At 35.7% G+C, this 20,288-nt stretch overlaps 2 long non-coding RNA genes across 2 annotated transcripts; one reads left to right on the top strand and one right to left on the bottom strand.

The window, feature by feature from the left end:
* Positions 1 to 1,544: 1,544 nt before the first annotated feature.
* LOC109168608 lies at positions 1,545 to 18,857 on the bottom strand. Its single transcript, XR_002052112.1, has 3 exons — positions 18,753 to 18,857; positions 17,203 to 17,208; positions 1,545 to 1,555 (listed from the first exon to the last, which is right to left on the bottom strand). It is a non-coding gene; the product is annotated as an uncharacterized LOC109168608 (long non-coding RNA).
* On the top strand, positions 6,463 to 9,998 carry LOC109168609. The gene is made up of 3 exons (XR_002052113.1): positions 6,463 to 6,812; positions 7,713 to 7,896; positions 9,403 to 9,998. It is a non-coding gene; the product is annotated as an uncharacterized LOC109168609 (long non-coding RNA).
* Positions 18,858 to 20,288: the final 1,431 nt, after the last annotated feature.

Raw genomic sequence — 20,288 nt, 5'->3', positions numbered from 1 at the left:
TGTGTGTAAATTGTATAGTGACAAACTCAATTCTTTGAAATTTTTTTGAAATTTCCTCTTACACCTTGGTGAGGATTGCATAGGACCAATTACGTTTACATTTCTTGGATGCTTGTTTGAGATTCAATTCGTTTTTCTATTAGACCTTGGTCTTGGATCCTTTGAAATGGGAGTGTACGCAAGATTGGTTTGTGAAAAGATAAGGTAGTAAGACCCGGAGATAAGGTAGTAAGACTTGGAATTGGACAAATTTTTGGTATGGCATGAGGCAAGACGAGAGATTTTTTCTTTTGTTGAGTATGTGTGAACCCCTTCTCCCTTGAAAAAGGCATAACTTTTGTAAGGATGCGGAAGATTCAATTTTAAAAAGCTAAAAAAGACTAAGCTATCATTGATTTTGAGTGGAAAAAGACGAGGGTGAGGCCACCTCGTAGGGACTGGATTGCTATCGTGCTTTTCACCAAAAATGCACAAAAGATGCATGAAAAGCATAAGGCTTTGTGTTCCGGTAGTATATTCGAAGTTAATGTTCTAGAGGTGAGAAGAAAAGAGAGATCTGGCTAACTCAAAATGCGAGGAGAGGTTGATTTCATACCTTCACCTTTCTTGTTTGGGTCTTTGGGGCCAATGGTGGAAAATTTTGGTGAACTTGTATACATCGTTCCTATTATCCGGCTCAGCTTGGGAAGTCCCGGGAGAAATGAGAATTGATCGCCCTTCTTATGTTTGCTTGTTGATGTGTGAGAAGAGTCCCTTTTGATAAAATTAGAGTGATATTTTTGGGGTTTTTATTTCCTTAAATCTTCATTGAAATAAGCTTTTCACATTCAATTCACCACATTTCCCAAGTAAAAGGAGGAGCAACACTTACTTGATTTCTTGTGCATCACTTGACTATTTGACCATTTGGGTTATATGAGTTCTTGGAGTTATCTCTGGCACTTGTGATCAATTGCTTTGGTTTTGCCTTTCTTGAGGGAAAACAAGGTTAAAGTGTGAAAACATTTGATAAGTTCCAAAGCTACCTTATTCTTTGGGGTCATATTGGGGTTGATTTGTGCTTAATTGATGTCTTTTGTGCTTATATGTTGTGTTAATGGGTTATAATTGCATAATTTCAGCACATAGACTAATGGTGAGTGCATTTGAATGTTTGTAGGACTTTGGGGCTGAATTGGAAGCATTTGGATAAGATTTAGAGCTAAATGGAAAAATAATTCAAAGTTTCCCCCGTGTACCAAGCCTTGCACAACCGTGCAGAATGCGTAGGCGTACTTGTCGAATGATGCACGTGCGTGCAAGGGGTCGTGTAGGCGACAAAAATTATAGTATTTAAGGAAGTTTAAAAGAGTTAGAAATGAACTTTTGTTATTAGCACTTCACTTCTAGTTATTGCACTTAATTGTACTCCAATTGTAGAGAGAGAAGTTCTTTAAGTTTTAGGATCAACTTGACACGTTGCCTTGTATTTAGGAGATTTCTTCTTGCTTAATTGAAGTTTTGATTGTGGATCACAATTGTAATTGAGCTATGTAAAATTCCTTCAATTTCATTTCTCTTTTCTCCATTATTCCATATCTTGATTGCTCAATTGTGATTGTTGCTTTACTTTGATCATGAGTGGCTAGAACTTTCTGGAGAATTAGATTAAGGCTTACTTTTGATGGTGCATATATGATTTATATTGCAATTATAAGTAGATATGTGTTAATTGATATGGCTTACTAATGGAAGTGGATTTTTGCATGGACTCCCACATGGTTAGGGCCCAACCATGGGGGAGGTCTAGGGGATGTATAGTTGCCAAGGAATTGGGACTATGCTATAGCCTACATCCACTTGCTATTCCCATCTTTTGAGGTGAAACTCAGAAGAAGATGTGGACTCTAAGTGTTCGATGAAATGTCGCAAGTTAGTAGAATGGTTACTTGGGTAAGACTCTACTCCTTGATAGGCCAAGGGGTGTGGTATCGGCATTGGCATTAGTAACATCTTCATTGAATCCCAATTAACACATATGTTGCATTTCCTACCTAGGACTCTACATGGCACAAAAGCAAAGTAAACTTAATCCAAGTCCTGTTTCCCATGTATTGACTTCTTTAGTGTTGATTGCTCTCTTTACCCTTTTACATTGCTCTCTAGTTTACTTTGAACTTACACTTGCTCTTCAACAAGCATTGACCTGGCTTCTTGTAGGTACTTGTTCACTTGTACTCAACCACACATTATTCACTCCCACGTGCAATACGGTGAGAACGATATCCCAGGGAAGATTCACCTTCCTCAACCTACATTCCACCCCACGTATACTAACAACTTGTTAGTGGAGTTCATTTTATAATTATTTCAAACTCGAAAGTCTCAAGATCAAGGGTGTAGATGCGTCCACACTTTTACAAGTGATATATATATATATATATATATATATATATATATGTGTGTGTGTGTGTGTGTGTGTGTGTGTGTGTGTGTGTGTGTGTGTGTGTGTGTGTGTGTGTGTGTGTGTGTGTGTGTGTGTGTGTGTGTGTGTGTGTGTGTGTGTGTGTGTGTGTGTATTATTTGGATCAAATAAGAACTTGTGCCCAAGAAATGCACCACACACCAAAATGCACTACAGAGTGTTCAAAAATGCACCACACATAAAAAAAATGCACCACACCTAATGGTGCATTTTGAAATACTATGTGGTGCGTGTATACCTAATGGTGTGTGACCACACTGGAAACACTGCCCGCACGGGAATCTGACTATATATATATATATATATATATATATATATATATATATATATATATATATATATATATATATAGCCGGCCCTAGGCAAGTCTGCCCAGGGCCTTTGTACAAGGCCCCCAATTTTTGGAAACTCCATATTTTTTTTTTAAAATAATAATTTGTAATATGTATCTTTCTATATAATAAAGCCATATCATCTTGGTCAATCACAAAGTAGCATTTTCCCGCCTAATGTGAACACATTTTGTTTGATAAATACAGAATTTATAGATAAATAGAGATAGAGATTTGTCAGATATCTTCTACTAAGGAAAGAATATTCTAGAAAACAGTCTATTTATTAATAAGTTTTTTATATCTGCAGAGAAAAAATAATGACCAGAGGTTATTTTCAAAGAGTCTTTTCAGTTTTTTAATAGTAATATATATAGCGGCATTTGGGTCTTCAGATTTTGCCGAGCTTTAGATGTATGAATGAATGAATAGTGCGTGGCGATAGCCGAACTCAAGAACGACGGAAAGGAGTCAAAGAATCCGAGAAGGCGACGAGCGTTAGAAGGACGACGCGGGGAGAAAGAGAACGGAGACGAGCTGATATGCTAAAACGAGAGACCAGGTGGAGACCTTGCGGTCGCCAGTCGCTCTGTTCTGGGCGTCTCATTTCTGGCAGTCAAGGTGAGAGTATGAGAGACAAATGTGAGACTCAGAGGCAAGAGGGTGAGAGGGTGAGAGGGTGAGAGGCTGAGAGTGAGAGAGGTGAAATGGTGAGAGCTTGAGAGTGAGAGAGGCGAAAGGGTGAGAGTCTGAGAGTGAGAGAGGTGAGAGGCTGAGGGTCTCCTCTGGCTTTCTATATGTATTTTTTCCCTGAGACCATCGAGATTGAATGTTGTGCAATGAAAAGATGTCTCTTTGAGTAATTTTCTTCCACACAAGGCTCCAATAAGAAAACATTGAATAGTAGTTATACTGTTATAGTATATGCAAACTGGAATAGATTGTATTTTTCAAACAATTTTAAATATTTAAATTGTTTGAATGTAGGTGGTTGTTTTTTGTAGACAATTGTGCCGTGAATGGTGTAGATATGGTTTCATTTTATGTTTTTAATAATATTTTGTGGTCACTGGATACATTATGGTTTTTTATAGGCTATATATATGGTTTTTTATAGACTTAATATTGTGCTTGATTCAATGTTTGTTTTATCTGTTTTATAGATTTTATATATATGTTTATTTTTGCATTATTTTGGTATTCACTGATGCCTGATTCATTTTTTGTTTTATCAGTCTTTATTGCTATTTCATGGACAAGAAGGTAAAAGCAATTAGTTTAATTTTAGGTCTACAAGTGTGGTGAAATGAATCAGTTTTGCCTATTTCGCAATCTTTTCAAAATTTAGTTGTCAGATTATATTCTCGATTAAAGCGCAAATTATGTGATTAATCCAATAATATAAAGCTTCGAATAATGAAATTAGTATGATCTTAAGAATGGTTTGACGACATTCTTAACAGTGATAAAAACTGAATCAATGGGATAAAAAATCACATGTATACATTAGACATGTTTATCAAATCACATGTATACATTAGACATGTTTATCAGACTAATTACAACACATTTCATATTTCTAAAGTAATGATGAATACACATAATAAATAAAACGTTGAGGTGTGTGATTAGTTTAAAAATATTATTGGATGAAAAGGTGTTGAAGTTGGGACAGATGCAGGAATTCTTATGAAGGATTTTTGTTCCGTCAAATAATTGTCAAAGCATGTAAATGAAAACATAATTATTAAATAAAAACTTTATAAATGAACAAAGTTCATATTTTCCTTTTTATATATGAAACTTAACAACATTAATCATTTTTATTATAAATATTACAACAATACTTCATAGTTTCTTAGCTAATGAATTATTATAGGGTATCAAAATATGATTTTCATCATCTGCCATCATCTATTTATTGGTTAAGTTTTTTTCTAAATTGAAAAATAATATGAATTATATTCATATATTTTTTATATTGTATTTAGCATTATTGTATAAACTTTCTTGAAGAGTAAGTAATCCAAGTGGATTAAAAATTTTGCTTTGTAGGGATAAAGGACAATTTGTGAGTACGACTAAAAATGTTGTATACTAATTTTTTCTTTAATAATGTGTAATACAATTTCAATGTTAATTGTTATTAAATAATTTACTCTATATAAATTTTCTTCATTTTTATTATTATGTTATATTATTTAATTATATTATTATTATTATTATTATTATTATTATTATTATTTATGGTTGTGCATCGCACAGGTGCAAATACTAGTACAATATATAAGGCATTAGCCAATAGCCATTAAGCGCAACCCTTTTCGACTTTTTCGTACCTTGAGTTCATTACCGACATTACGCGAATCTCACAATTCACAAATAGCAGCGACAGCCAAACGACAAGTTGACAACTAGGTAGAACATAGACGCGAACATTAGTCAGCAAACGATAGACAAACGCTAATCTCAATAGGCAGCAATAGCACGCAAATACGCAATTGATGCAAACAAAAGACGACAGACGCAACTCGGCAGAATTCTTCAATTCTTCTTGATCATACAAAGTCACAAATTCTCAAGTTCTTCAATTCCCTTTAACAGGTAATTAAAATTACTAAATATTTCACAATTCTTATTTATTGTTTTATTTACATGACTTAATAATTTTAAATGAAATTTTAGATGTATTATTTTATACAATATTTATATTTTGAATTTTGACACTACTTTTGAACAACTATTATTTATATATAGAAATTACTTGAAAAAAGTGGATCCAAATTAAGAGGGTTAGGCTTATAATCGGTAGAAAAAATGACGGTCAAATTTTTTAATCAAATTAATGGCTCAGATTGATCAAATTTTAATTTTTCTTTGAGATTTCCTAATTTATCCTTAATTATATGATTATCTATTAGCTTTTCCATTAAATGTTATCTTCTCCGTTAATTTCTGTTAGTTGACTGTTAACTTACTCATTGATTCCAATAAGAAAGGTCTTAGGTTTGAACCTCATCTCAATCAAAGTTAGCGTAATTAGTACTCTATTTTACTCTTATTAAATTAAATAATTTAAATAATAATTTAGTAGCTACAACAAAAAATAATACATATGCATTTCTTTAATTTAGAATTATGTGTTTACAATGCCTTTATTCAAAAAAAAATTATTCATTATCAATAAATTAAATAAGAGAAATAATTTCATTAATTGTATTGTCTTTATTTTTCTCCAATATAAAAATTACTTACATTCAAATTCATTAATTGAGTATACTCGATACATTGTCCATACAATGTCTTTATTCAAAAAAATTATTCATTATCAATAAATTAATTAAGAGAAATAATTTTATTAGTTATATTGTCTTTATTTTTCTCCAATGTAAAAAATATTCTTTACATTCAAATTCATCAATTGATTATATTCATTATATTGTCTATTGTCTTTTTTTGTTCACTATTTTTTTAAATTAAATATCAAAGTTATAATATGAAATAACGCTATTATCTTTTTTTTTTGTTCACTGTTCAGATGTGAATTCCTTTTATCATGTGCATTTGTGCATTCTTACCAGCTGCGCACGTGGCATCATCAATGGGTATCACTGAAGGTACACACTGGGCGGGTGCATCGTCAATCACCGAATAATTAGCCTATTTAGGGGTATTTGTTTTTGTTCATTTTGTTTTCTGGTCATAGTCGGCTTCCCGTTGCGACACCCATGTGCATCTCGTCTTAGAGGAAACGCCGTGCATTCTCCGGTGCGTGATGACTCGGCCCAGTGGCGGGCGCGGTTCGGGAAGGGGAAGGGTGGGGAAGCCAGTGACGCACGTGACTCAGCCATCGGCTGGTTCGCACAGAGTGGCGGTGGGGTCCTTTCCGTTTAAACGTCGTTCCGGTAGTCGCACGCCGCATTCGACGGCTCCAGGGGGCTTCGTTCGGTCTACATTCGGCATAGCGGCTAGAGTCGCTGCAAGGCGTCAGGCGGCGCACCGGTGGGATCAGACAGGTTAGTGCATGATTTCGTGCTCTGTAGCTTATGCTGTTGATTGTTGAGCATCAGGGGGGAAAAAGTGCACTAGAGGGTTAAGGGATGTCAAGGTAAATAGGTCCCTATTTGGGATGCTCTGGAATGGTGTATTCGTAGCTGGAATCCACGACAGGGGGTGGGCTTGAGCTGAATTCGTGTGCTGCTGTTGTTAAAATTGGAATGGAAAAGGATCATTCTGAAGAACAAATTAAAATTTTAACATTTTGGATAATTCATTGAGTGGAGAATGATTCAGTTCAGATGAATATATAATAAAGGGAAAATGGTGGGCATCAGCACCTGGAGCAACACAAAAAATGGCATCCCGCATTTGGTTAGTGCAAATGTAACTTATAACAAGGCGTTGAATTGAAGGGCATGGTAAATGAACCCCACATTCATAAATTAGGAGGTTATGAATGCATTATACCTACATTACTCGATGTTTACCTATGAACATTGCCACTGTGCATAAATAATTAGCTCGTGCATTATACCTACAGTACTCGATGATTACCTACGAACACCGCCACTGTGCATAAATAATTCGCCCCGTGCATATTATCCCCCTGTCCCCCATGTGCATAAATAATCAGCCCGTGCATACTATTTTTTCACCCATGTGCATCGTGCAGACAACATTGCAGTTAAGGGAAATACTAGGATAACTAGAAAGCAGAGTAATACAAACAGAATTCTTATGGAGGAATTGGGGGAGACTGGGGGAATTTGCTAAAATGGGTGACACCTGCATTAGTGTTTGTGTTTATGCATTTTAGAAGTGTAGTAGTGCACTATTGGCGTTTGGGTGCTTAAGGCTGTTTTACTTTACCTTTCCTTCTACTAGAAAAGCTAACATCTCAGTGTATATTTCATCAGGTATGCACAACATCGGCACCGGCTGGAGCGCACAGAGGGCAGACGATGCCTCGGTCGTTCAAGTGCCGGGTCGGCCGCTGGAATCTGCCTGCCACGGCTCGTGGTACATTTGTCCCGCCCCAGTCCGGGGTAGTTTCTAGGGTCTCCGCAAGGCGACGGGCGGCGCACCGGTGGGGAAAGCGAGGTTAGTGGCGGTTCTTATGCATTCTGATTATGTTCTTAGTAATGCAAGGTTTGTTTTGGGGGGGGGGGGGGCGGGGGGGAAGGGGAGGGAGGGGGTGTTGGAAGTGATTCTAGGGTTGTAATTTCGGAATCACCTGGTTGCAGCTATGGAATTAGCGAATTAGGTGCATTGCAATTACCAAATTAGGTGGGTGGATGACCGCTAGGATCAGTGCGGTGTGTGTGTGGATGACCATTAGGATCAGGGAAGATGTGGAGAGCTTGTGTAGAGTAACAGTGCTGCCTGCATTTGATGCTTACGCGCTGCTACTGGTATGGGACCTTTTCTAAGATGAAAAAACTTATCGTTGGAAGAATTTGGTGTTTAGTTTAATTGGGTATGCAATTTAATCATGCTCACATTATGCTATTGGAATTGGATGTGCAATTTAATCATGCTCTTAGCATATTATATTAGCATATAATAGTTAATATGATACTATGTTTACTGATTTAGGTGTTAACTTTCTGGCCTAATGCTAATGTAATTCACTATTATCTATGCTCAGTATCTAAGAATAAATTTCAATAAATGTATGTGCTGCATCAACTCTCCTGTTCACATTAATACTGAACTTCTAGTAGGACTAATTTTGCTTGATACATGTGTATAATATCTGTTTAAGGTTTGTTGTCAGTATTTCTAGATACATTATCAACTCTGACATTTTGTATGATGAAGGCTTGTCCTTGCATTCATGGTTGCCTACATTAAATATCTTCAGCCTTTAACTGTCCAATTAGTTATTCTTGATACTTTGTTTGATGTAGTAGCTTTATAATCTAGTAGATTGGTAGTATTTGGGGACAAATGTTAGTTCATTTTTATTGGTTTTGGTATTTTTGGCTACTAACGGATTCGGAGCATTTACCCTTACCAGTGGTGGATGTAGGATTTTTAATGAGTGGGGGTAAACTTAATTACATAAACAGTTTCTATTTGAGTGCAGTGAAATTACTCTAAATTGTGGGGATAATAGTATAGCATTCTAATGTTCATTAGGTGCAACTGTCCCCCTTCAACCTATGTAATTAATCCAATTTTCTTCTTAATAGAATAGTTCTTGTGTGCACACTAGCATTCTCTTACTGTAGCTATTATCTTGCTTCATGTGAATTTAGTTTAAGAATTCGACTTGAACAGGTTTCTAGGAAGTATGAACAGTGCATGATAATGATAGAAAGGGAGACAAAAGCCATAAATTTTAGAACAGAAGGCCTACTAGCTGGTGACATAATTGGTTTATTTACTCATGCATTACATTGTGTTCATAGTCTTCAGTTTGACCATTTTTATAGCATCATTCCTTCATGAATGTGAATATATAATTATTTCACATATGAGCCAAAGGAATTGAAATGTTATTATTGTTGTGGTAAATCTGTAATGTTATGTTTGTGTAGTAAATTATGTTGGCATTAATTATAAAAGGGCATAGTGCTAATGTGTGCTCTTTGTTTGCCTTAGGCCGTGATCCACAACAACCGGTGGTTTTAAGTGATGACGGGAGCGATTCGGATGATGATTCCCAAACCCCACATCGTGATCTTGACGAGGTGAAGTATGTAGAACCGACGCATCGTATGCCGACTCCCGGAAGCTCCCCGTTCCCCCAAATCAAGACGCGGGGATGCCAAGGGAACTCGTACGCCTAGTGGCCTCACTTACGATACAACAAAGGCAAGCTGTTTGTACAATCGGCATAGGTGGAATTCTAGGCCTACGGATAAGTAAATTACCGCTCCGTGTTGGGCACTTGTTGGTGTCCAACTTTGACCCTTCGAATATGTCACTAAAGGTGAGTAACGGGAGCTACATCAGCATCTCAAAGGATGATGCCACAGCTGTGCTTGGACTACCCAACGAAACTAATCCAATAACTAAATAAGGGTCTAGCCCACCACTAGGGGGGGCCTACGTTCAGCAGTGCAATTTAATTTTCAATCGGAAATAAATATCTAATGTCTATTTGTTGTCCAATTCTATTAAAGCAATATTAAAGGAATTAATACCATGTGTCTAAATATCCCATATCATCACTACTAGCTAAAGGTGTGCATTGTAATAAAAGCATTCTGTACATTTAATTCTATTATACAATGCTAATGCCTACTTGCTCAATGAAGTGCACTTCTGCCACGGTCCTACTAATTGCATGCAAGTTTTAAGCCTTCATCAATAAATACTAAAATCACTGCTGCGTTATTTAGTGTTATCTAATATCTATTTTTTGTCCAATTCCATTAAAGCAATATTATTGGTTTATAATAAAGGATTTTATTCCATGTATCTATCTAAATGAGATTTAACAAGCATGCAACGTATACATTATAATTAACACAGAATTCAAATAATAAAGGACAGTATACATGATAGGTTTGATATCAAGTATTAGTCTATTGCGATTCTCCTGGCAAATGTAGTTACTACAAAAAAAAACGCTGAAATACCGACGGATCTAGCAATAGACGCATTCCATAGCTAATTTAACGACGGAATAGCGACTATTTAGTGACTGAATTTAGTTTTCTTGTTAAATAGGATTTTAGCGACGGATTAGCGATGGCTATTACGATGGATCAGTGTTGTCGTTAAATTCGTAGCTATTATTAGCGGGAATTTTTGGCGCAAAACTTAGTGACGGATTGGTGACGGAATTTTCGCGGGTTAATTTTGAAATTGTTCTAGCTACATACTAGCGACCGACTTAAACATCTGTCGCTATTCTTTAAGGTTCATGTATTCGTGATTCAAGTCTAGCGACGAATACTCATATCCGTCGCTAGAATTAGTACGGGCTTTAGACTACATAGCGACGGAAATATGGATCCGTAGCTATCTAACGACGGATGGTGAAATCCGTCGCTAAGATGACTAAAAGGCTTCGTCCGTATGGGTTCAATAGCTACGGATATATCGATCCGTCGCTAAGTTGTCCACAAGGTGTTTTCTTATGAGTTCAATAGCGACGGACTATTATATCCATCGTTAATGTTAGTAACAAAATTTTTTATTACATGTTTCATAGCGACGGAATCGCTATCCGTCGCTAGGAACAAGAATGGTAAATTAATTAATATATCGCAGCTCTTACTTTTAATAAAACATAACGACGGAATTTTAATCCGTAGCTAGAGTTCATAAAGCACAACTTAATCACTCATCAGCCCTAAGTCCTAAGGGTTTTGATTGGAATAGTGCAACCTTATTCTTCTCTCTCTCATACCGTAGCCCTCCGACCAGCCACAGCCCACAGCCGAAGGCTCTGCTCTCCGGCGTCTCTGCTCTCTGGCGTCTCTGGCGCTCAGGTTTATTATTGTACATACCCAAGTTTGCGGCGCAACAAGCTTGATTGGTGGGCTGTTTGCAAAATTAAAGCGAGATTTGAAATAGTAGTTCCTGAATCATCTATATCTACGGAAGAATCACAAATACCTCCACCATTTCAAGAGGAAACTACAGACAATCATGATCTCATGCAAATAGATGAAGACCCTTTGCATTTAAATGACTCAAATGGTGGGGTAATAGAATTTGATGAGGAACATGGTGACATCGAAGATGAACTTGAGTTAGAGGAAGAAATAGCTGACTCAAGTGGAGGTTCAGTAATATGAGATAGTGATAATGGTATTGATAGTTTGTATGTTTTTTTTTAAAGGATATTTATATGTTATTTAACTATATTATATTATATTTAATTATATTGAATTTATTTTAGATGACACAAGGTGGTAGTAGAGCTGGACGCACAAGAGGACGTGGACGAGGTGCATTTCATGTGGCACCTACTCCGACTATGGTATCTGGACCTATTGAGTCACCTGCTTCTGTTGGTTCACCATCTGACTTACCGGTTCCATCACCATCAGACTCTACTGCGCCACCCACATCCTCATCAGTTGCAGGATCATCTAATGCTTGTGATTTGCCTATTATTCATGTGGACGAGGGGAGGTAAAAATGTGATATTATGTTTACATTTATGTGTATATTATTTTTTTTCTTTATTAATCTTTTATATATATATATATATATATATATATATATATATATGTGTGTGTGTGTGTGTGTGTGTGTGTGTATGTATGTATGTATGTATGTACAGGTTAATGTCTTCTCACCCATGTTCAAATACAATGAAAAAAATATTCATGCAAAGGAACTTCGTTGATGGGTATACTTGGAAGACTGTGTCTAATGAGTACAAGGAATCATACTTTGAAGAATTTAAGGTAAATTCACAATATGTTTTGGAAAATATTGTGGTTGATTCTTGAAGTTAGAATGTTATTTAATTTATGTTAGTAACTTTGTCTAATGCATCTTATGGATGATATTGCATATATTTGATAAATTTGTAATGTTACAGAAATTTTACAAGTGGGATGCGACCATTGACAGTCTAGTTCGTAAAGCGTTTTTTGCACAAGCAGCCACACGCTATTCAGATTTGGTCTCCAAAAGGAAGAAGAAGCGGACTTCAGCTGGGAAGCCAGAATGTGTACATGAAGATACATGGCGCATTTGGGAGGCATATTGGGATAGGCCTGAAGTGAAAGCTAAATCTGAGCAAGCACGCAAAAATAGGATGAGTGAGGTAGCCGGGCCTGGTACGGGATGTTCCCGACATACCGGAGGATCTAGATTGAGCACTTTCACGCATTGGTAATACATTTAACTCCAAAAATTATTATTTGTACATATTTTACGGATTTAAGTATCATATTATTGTTTGTGCTTGTTTAATAGCGAGAGACACTTCAAAAGGACCCTGATCCGTATGAGTGCTTTGAGCATACGCACAAAAAGAAGGATGGTACATTCGTTGATGAGAGGTCAAAAAAAATTGCTGTAAGTATAACCTAATAACTGTATATTGTTAAATAGACAGAATTCTTATATGCCTTTATATAGTTCTCTTATTTGGGATATATTTTTAATTGTAGGACGAAATACAAGCACGGCGTGATGCTGCAATCCTAGAGGCGGAAGGGTCAAATGAGCCACCAGTTATAAACATGTCACAACTGTATGTGGATGTTGTTGGTGGGGTAAAAAAACAGCGTATTTATGGCTTAGGGACTAAGTCATCAGCATTTATCACTGAGAATAACTGTAGTTCATCATCTGCTACTTCACAACTTCAACAAGAGTCAATGAAGGAGATGATGAATCAGCAGTTAGAGACCATGCGAGTTGAGATGGAAGTTAAACTACAAGCTGAAAGAACTCAAATGCAAGCTCAGATTGCAAGTTTGATGGAAGAGTTGCGTCGCAACGGCATGCTATCCACTCCAAGTACTCAACCTCAACGTTCAGCTAATTCAAATGATGAAAACTTAGGAGATGATTAGATTATATGTTTATTATAATATTTGGTATTGGTTCTAATGATGTCACATTAGTACATTATATATTGCTATACTTATGTTATTGTTATTGACTTTAAATACTTTAATATAATATATTTTGTAATTACATTATTCAAGTACTATATTATAGTTTTAATGCATGTTTTTTATACTCCCTCTGTCCCATTTTGCCTGTCCTGTTTACTATTCATTGGTCAATCCAACTCTTTCTTCATTGCTTATTTTCTTTAGTAATTTTTAATTATTTTTAAATTTGATTTTTTATGTTTAATAGTACTTTTAATGTAGTTTCTAAATATATAAATTTTATATACTAAAAATAAACTTAATATTATGAAAAATTGAAGTAAAAATAGCTTCAGTCAAGCCTCGTTAACCGAACCAGACAAACAAAATGGGACGGAGGGAGTATTAATTAGCAAGTACATTAGTTTTATTAATTTTTTAGAATTTAGCGACGGACAAATATGGTAGAAAGGTAATGAAATAGTGACCGAAATAATAAGTTGTAGCTAAATGACATTCAATTCAAAATAATAATAATAAAAATAGCGATGATACGATGAAAGCTAGCGACGGACACTTCCGTCGCTATATTTAGCGACGGAACAATCCGTAGCTAGGCCGTGGCAAATCTCGTCGCCGGATTATTGTAAATAGACATTAACGATGGATAATTAATACTTTTAGCTACGGAAATGCCATCGCTAAATCTAGCGCAGACTAGTCCGTCGTTATTCGGTCGCAAATTTCGACTCCGAATCTGTCACTGGAAGAACTTTAGCGACGGAATATTTCCGCGTTGCGACGGACAGTTCTGTCGCTAGTTATAGCGACGGAATAAATTTTGGTCTCTAAATTCTAGCGACGGGGTATTTTGTGTCGGACGAGTTCCGTCGCTAATCTGTCGCTAACCACTGTAGCAACGGATTTTCAATATTTAGCGACGGAATTTGTCTGTCGCTATTTCGGTGTTTTTTTGTAGTGACCAGTTTTTACAAATATTTTGTAATAACTCTTACTACAATGTATAAGTGTATAACATTATATTCGTGATGCTGGGACCTGTATGTCCAACTTATCATTTAACGATTCCTATTAAAACTTATCATACTAAAATTAACTATTTAAATATCCCATACAACTTAGGGAATAAACTACTATCTAAATATCCCACATTCGCGAACGAGCCTAGCTAGCATCTCCATGTATAGCCTGAAGCCTTTAGAAGGACTAATATTAGCCTTAACACAGTTTGGTAAAAATGCCTGTTGTACCACATCAAGCTTCCGGTTTACCATAAAAAATCTCCACATCGAGGCTCCAATATTAAACAGCTGCGATTGTGAAGCCCATTGCACAATGTGTCACATCCCTGGTCACCAGCTCCCTTTCATTAGCCCCTGTGGCAGACGCAGGGAAACATTATTAGCCAACATATATACAGCCATAACCAAACAAGCATGCACGCCAAACCACAAAGATAGCATTAATATCCCAACGTAGCACAATGCACAGAAGCTCCTACCCTTTTACAACTATTTCGACGGGGCAAATAGATTTGTTAAGCCTAAAAATTCAAAACCTAGCGTATTAGGCCATGTCATTAATGATAAAAGATACGAGAATATGACAAAACAGTACAACTAATACCAATTTGTGTATAAAAAATAATACATATATGTGTATAGAACACAACAGATTTAAAGATAAAACAAATACTAGTGCACCCCAAACTACTTATTAAGTGCACCACTAGTCATGTAAAATGCACACCATTAATTTGACAAAGTGCACAACGATACCTAACAGAATACACAGCTAACCAATAACGTATAAAAATGAGAATTCTAGTGCATTCCGCACTAACTCAGACAGTATCTTTCACTGGTATTCTGTCACAAAACTCGCTAATGCACTATAGTAAACAAATACAAATAGAGGATTTAAATGTTTATTCGTGCTGCTCTTTGGCAAGACTCTAGAATATATACAACTCCAATTGATGTAACATCATTTCTAAGACATATGGTAGTCATGATGATGAGAAACAATATCCTCATATTTCTTCTATAAGTGAAAAGATGAATATATTTGGATGACTTACAGCATTCATTAGTTTGGACACTTGTATATTTACACTTCACTCTATTGTGTTTTGAACCTTAAATTTGTCATTCATTACCCCATTACTAAGAAGCCAGAACTTAAATTTTACCAATCTTTGAAAGCTTCATTCAACTTTATCCTCTAGCTTATCATCCTCCTAGCTTTCTAATTTCTTATTTTGAGTTATTTGAGCTTACACCAGTACACGTTGATAATCTATACTCAATCTAACAAAGAAAGAACTAACATTTGTCCCAAATACTACCAATATAATCTACCAAATTATAAACCTACTACATCAAACAAAGTATGAAGAATAGCTAATTGGACAGTTAAAAGTTGAGGACATTTAATGTAGGCAACCATGAATGCAAGGACAAGCTTTCATCATACAAAATGTCAGAGTTGATAATGTATCTAGAAATACTATCAATAAAGCACCAAAAAATGATTGTATAATGTGTATGATGACAACAAACTCTATCACAAAGGTGCAAATGATTTGGCTTGGTCGACCCAATCATGAATCACCATATTGAATGATGGGACATTTTCCTAGGCACTACCAAGCGAAATTAGTCTAACTAGCTAGAAATGCACCAAGTGTTGGAAATTTCAGAGCTCGAAAGCTAAAGGGTAAAGCAAGTTGCCGGCAATGAATTCATGCACTCACATCAGCGCGCGACATTATAATTGTCAATAAAATAATTATATAGGTATGGTTGAATCCAAATGCGGGACATAAGGGAGAGCAAATAAAAATTAGGGCATAAAATATTAAATATACACTAATATTGAAGAGCTAACTGCTGATTGCCCAACAAAGACATTGCGAGATAGTTTCCTACTTCAATTTGTTGTGTGATTTGAATACTCTTTTTATCAATAAATCTCCCAAGTAGTTAATATGATTGGCTTAATTTTTTTTTAAAAAAAAGAATTATTATTATTATTATTATTATTATTATTATTATTATTATTATTATTATTATTATTATTATTATTATTATTATTATTATTATTATTATTATTATTATTATTATTATTATTATTACCCTTATGTCATTTTACATTTAAACAGCTATTTTTTTTCAAATATCTTTTTACCAACCGTTGATATAATTCGATGGTCAAATTCGCTAATATAATCCGCTAATGCTAACTGCTAACTGCTGATTGTCAAACAAGGACATTGCGAGATAGTTCTCACTTCAATTTGTTGTGTGATTTGAATACTCTCTTTGTCAACAAATCCCTCATCGATGTCTGATGCGGATCTCACTCAATTATGGCATATGCGTCTGGGGCATATGAGTGAGAAAGGCATGCATCTCCTGAGCAAGAAGGCCTCCTTGGTGGTTCAGGTACGGGTAAATTACAGTTTTGTGAACATTGTGTTTTTGGGAAACAAAAGAGGGTTAGTTTCTCTGCTGCTACACACCGTACCAAAGATGTATTGGAATATATACATTCCGATTTATGGGGACCAACTAAATTCCAGTCTATGGGAGGCTGTAGATATTTTATGTCTATTATTGATGACTTTTCTCGTAAAGTCAGGGTTTTTTTCCTGAAACACAAAAATCAAGCATTTTCTATTTTCAAAAAGTGAAAAATACTCGTTGAGACTTAGACAGGAAAAAAAGTCAAGAAGCTCAGGACAGACAATGGCTTGGAGTTCTGTGAGTCAGATTTCAATGACTTCTGTGCGGCAAATGGAATCGCCAGGCACAAGACTTTGCCTGGTAAACCCCAGCAGAATGGTGTTGCCGAACATTTGAACAGGACTCTATTGGAAAGAGCTCGTTGTATGCTCTCTAATGCTGGGTTATGGAAACGACGCGATTTTTGGGCCGAGGCCGTTTCTACTGCTTGCTATTTGGTAAATAAATCTCCACATTCATCCCTTGAATTCAAAATTCCAGAGGAAGTTTGGTCAGGTAATCCTGTTGACTACTCTATCTTAAGAGTTTTTGGATGTCCTGCTTATGCTCATTCCAGTACGGGTAAATTAAACCCGAGAGCTGCCAAATGCATTTTCCTTGGTTATGCCTCTGAGTCAGAAGGGTATCGTCTATGGTCTCCTGATTCTCAGAAAATCATTCTGAGTCGAGATATCACTTTTGATGAAAATGCACTACTTTCCTCTGGAAAAGTTCCCAGTACAGATGAGACACAGAGTACTGGTGAGAAGGTGGAGTTTGAGTTCAGGCTTATTGATAGTATTACTACCACGGATGGTAATACTAAAGATGATGCATCTACTAGCACCGCACCTCTCGTCGAGCCACAACGAGAGTATTCCATTGCTATGGATCGTACTAAGAGGACAATTAAAAAACCTGCTAGGTACGCTAGTGACGATGAAACCAATATGGTTGCTTATGCTCTTTCAGTCACACAGGAGGTTGATGGTGATCCATCCTGCTATTCCGAGGCTCTTCCTGTTGCTAAGTTCAAGTAGTGCTTGATTTTAGTCGGGTTGTTCCAATTTTTAATTCCACAGTGGATTTGATCCAAGGTGGAGATTGTTAAGAAAATAATATATGTGGCTCAAATTTATTGTATAAGACCCACTCAACATGTAATGCATTTGTGGTTGTTGCAACTTTCTCCCCCATGTAGCATGTCTGTACACGATATTTTACTTCATGCCACTTAATTCTCTCATTTTACTTTGTATAAATAGATTAGGTTGATGCTTTGTAATTCACTCATTCTCAACATCAATTCATCATTGAATTCATTCTTATTCCTTTTTATTATTCTTTCTCACGTAGATACATATATATATATATATATATATATATATATATATATTTATATTTTTCCCATTGTTCGTTATTCATATGTCATTTATATAATTTTCCTTATTTATATTATTTAACTTCTATAATTCTCAATTTTCGATTCTTCGCTTCCGCTATATTCCTAACAGATTCTATAATTACAATAATACTCAAAATATAACTACACATACTCGAATAGGTACTACATTGTAATAGAGCCACTAGCATTCAAAAAAAAAAAAAAAAAAAAAAAAAAAAAAAAAAAAAAAACTCCATATACTCTTAAAATTATTGTGATTTAATCCAAACATCATTATTAAAAATTAATATCAACATCGTTATAACTTATAATAGAATATAAGCATTATTCCCATACGGAACACACCTACTAGTTAGAACTTAGCATGTAATAATTTCTTTCTAACTTAGTACCTCACTAACAGTATAATGTTCACAATTTCAAGTATTATTAATTATTCTCCCAAATTTCACAATAAACAGTCTAACTATTAATTAAATATCTGAGTTTCAATCAGTGACAAACAGTAACATGCCGATCTTAGAGAAATTCTAAGGCTTGTAGGTGATGCCTTCTTCAGTGATTGAATTGCAGAAGAAATCCAATGATCATTGTAATTTGCCGCTTCACTTTCCTACAGATGTTATTATGGAATTCTTATAAATCATTCTTTGCTTCCAACTGAGAAGTATTCCAGGGAAACAACAACATTTAGCATATAATAAGTACATGCTACCCTTATTCTTGCTTACTTACAAGTGCAACCATGATTTCTTCAATGGTTGCTCTAGAGAAACAGCATACAATAATCTTCAAATTGTACATACACAATTGCAAAAGACAAGACTTGGACTAGTCAAAAGCTCAAGCAGAGATATCTTCTGAAGACACTACTAATGTGTTTCCACCTTATGGATATGCTTTTATTTATTTATTTTGTTGGGTTTTGAGGTTGGGTAACCACTTGCGTGTCGTTTGACCCAAAAAAAAAAAAATTATGACAACATACGCATTTGAGAAATGAGCTTTTCATATTTTTTGTCCACACTTGTTATTTTTGTCCTATTAGGGTCTTTGTCCCTATAATCGGAAGGAAAGACAATGTTTGGTGAGTTAACAACGGTTAACGTCAATGTGTGGATCTCAATTTGAAAAATAAGCTGAGGTGTCAAGTGTATTAGAGATTTAAAAAAAAAAAAACTATAAAAATTGCCACATCAGTGCCAGGTCAGGCTTTTAAACTTGTTTTATTGGGAAACAACAAGCTAAAAATGTTACTTGCACAAATTTATAGAGTTTTTTTTTTTTTTTTTTTCTTGAAGATACAAATTTATAGAGTTAAATAGTTTCATTGTACAATTTTTTTCGATAGCTCAATTGTACAAACTCTAATAATTCAATGGCCTATTTAACATTTTTTTTCGATCTATTATATTTGTTTGGAAAATAGTTATTCATTCTAAGCTCCTAACTAGTTACAATTAGGGATGTTAATCCAACTCGACCTAGACGGAGAAAATCGATCCCACCCTATTTTTTCATCCCAGAGCAAGAGGAGGAAACCAAGCAGCAATAATTGACGCTTAGAAAATGCTGTCTTGGTTTAAACCAGACGAAGGTACTGTCAAAGTAAATATCGATGGCTCGGTTGATCTCACGACGAACAAAGCTTGCTGCGGAGGTGTCATCAGAGATCACAATGGAACTTGGAAGCATGGATTTGTCTTCAATATGGGCAACGCTACGACGTTAGAAGCAGAATCCTGGGCCCTTCTTAAAGGAATATAACTGGCCATTCACATGGGCTACAAAAGAGCAGTATTCGAAACTGACTCTTTTCCACCGGACTAATAGAGTGCCAAGAAGTATTGCCCACAACATTCTGATGGCTTGCAAAAAGGAGCTGCTCAGATTTGAAGTAGTGCAGCTGTCTGCCATTGCACGCGAACAGAATACTGTTGCTGATGTCCTAGCCAAACTTGCTCAAAGCTACCCAGTTGGTATGCATGTACTACAAAGCCCTCCTGATCTAGTATTAGGTCCGTTAGAGGATGACCTAGA

Source organism: Ipomoea nil, unplaced genomic scaffold, assembly GCF_001879475.1.
Source record: "Ipomoea nil cultivar Tokyo-kokei standard unplaced genomic scaffold, Asagao_1.1 scaffold3210, whole genome shotgun sequence".
Taxonomy (NCBI): domain Eukaryota; kingdom Viridiplantae; phylum Streptophyta; class Magnoliopsida; order Solanales; family Convolvulaceae; genus Ipomoea; species Ipomoea nil.
This window is presented reverse-complemented; position numbering and strand designations above follow the sequence as displayed.